Source organism: Sphaeramia orbicularis, chromosome 11 (assembly GCF_902148855.1).
Source record: "Sphaeramia orbicularis chromosome 11, fSphaOr1.1, whole genome shotgun sequence".
NCBI classification, from domain to species: domain Eukaryota; kingdom Metazoa; phylum Chordata; class Actinopteri; order Kurtiformes; family Apogonidae; genus Sphaeramia; species Sphaeramia orbicularis.
In genome coordinates this window covers 33,072,897-33,074,899 of record NC_043967.1, presented here as the reverse complement: position 1 = coordinate 33,074,899, position 2,003 = coordinate 33,072,897, and positions in this window count along the sequence as shown.

The window sequence follows — 2,003 nt, the reverse complement described above, 5'->3', positions numbered from 1 at the left end:
AATTGCACTTTCAGTTTGTTCATGTTATTCACATTATTTTAAAGGGTAGTTGGTTAATGTAATCGTTTTCATTGCATAATTTTACTTTTTTTTGCTCTAAAACATAGAGGAAAGTTTGGAGTTGACATTATTTCTATATTATTATTTTACTGTTTCAGCCCACTGCAGATCAAATTTGGCTCAATGTGTCCCCTGAACTAAAATGAGTTTGACACCCCTGTTTTAGAGCGAAAAAAGTTAATTTACATTTTGAGAAGGTTTACATCTTCAAATTATCCTTTCAAAAGATGTGAATAACATGAACAAACTGAAAAAATAAGTGTCATTTTAACAATATTCTGCCTCAGTTTATCATTTACACATGTCCATTAGAACTTACAGATCACAGTGGATCTACAAACACACAAAACATTTAATAACAGGCAGAATATCGGTAAAGTTGTACGTACTTTTCTTAAGACATTTCAGGCTGTTCATATTTGTTCAGGTTATTCACATTTTTTGCAAAATTAAACTGTTTTAATGTAAATACATGAAAATATTTACATTTACAAAGAGAAACATTTGGAGTTAACTTAAAGTTGAATTGTTCTGAATGTTGAACCTAAACTAAAAGGATTGTTAATATCTTAGTGTAATTTTTGCCTTTCACAAATTCATCCTAAGGGCCGGAATGGACCCTTTGGCGGGCCAGATTGGGCCCCCAGGCCACATGTTTGACACCTGTGCACTAATACATGTAAATAATTGATGTTAAAAGCAGGTATTCATCTTTTCATGGTTATCAGGTATGACCCATTTGAACGTTCACAGTGAACGTGGAAACACCGTCATCTTCTACGACATTGATTCACTAGCAAAGATGGAGACACTTGATTTATGTTCAGATATTGATATAGAAAAGTCAGTTTTTCTTCAGTTTTTTGTTCTGACATAATAATCCTCAACTTTACTTTAAGCTTTTGGACATCTACATGATCATTAAATTAAATGGTGGAAAATACCTGATTTTCACTGACAAAACAGAAATACAGAAGATAATATTACAATAAATGGTGATAAACCACTTAAATTCATTTGGAAACTGATATAAATGTCCCACTGGGTCCTTATGAGTTAATCCACCCTGGTTGGCATGCCTGTACTGGATGGCATTCTTCGCATTATAGCCTAGATCGTCATCAACTCTTCTTCTGTGTGCGGACACACGTACACCAGATATAGCGATAGGTGCTCACAGTACATCTGTGCCTCACATTGTGATCGTATAAACAACCTGTGTGGCTCTGTAAACAGCCACTGTCCTCTGTGCGACACTGCAGATTGGAATCTTAATTTCCCATTCAGACACCTGACGATGTCCATCTATCTGAGCAGGTGAAATGCACGGTGGTAATACGTGACGAGCCGTAGCAGAGCAGTGTAGAGGGTACGATGAAGGGGTCACTTTGGCTGCCCCCCCCCAAAAAAGCAAGATTTAAATATACAAAAATTTGATCTGCCTTGTTGCAATTTTTACCAACTCTTACATTATCAAAACAGTGTTGAATTATTTGCACCTTGCATGAATTACATCATAAATCACAGATAACAAGACTGGTTTCTAACACTGACTAATAACACACATCACTGTCAAAACACAGTGATGGACAGTCTGTGTTTTATATTGTTTTGTCTTGTGACATAATTAGAATTATCATCTTTAAGGTGATTTTTAGTGTTTTTAGTGAATCAATACAGGGAATTAATTCAGTTTTCTGTGTATGTATCTGTTTACATCACTCAGGCTGTTTTCATTTGTTGCATTTTTATTTAGTTTTTACAGCTCACATTTAAAAAACAAACAAAAACAAAACTAAGTTGCTGGAAATAAGAACAGAAACTAAGGATTTACAACATAAAAAATGTCAAATGTTATGACTGAGAAAATGTATCAGTAAAATGCCTCAAAATCGCTGGGACATGGTTACGTTTATCACTGTGCACAGTCCCAGTCTGGAAAC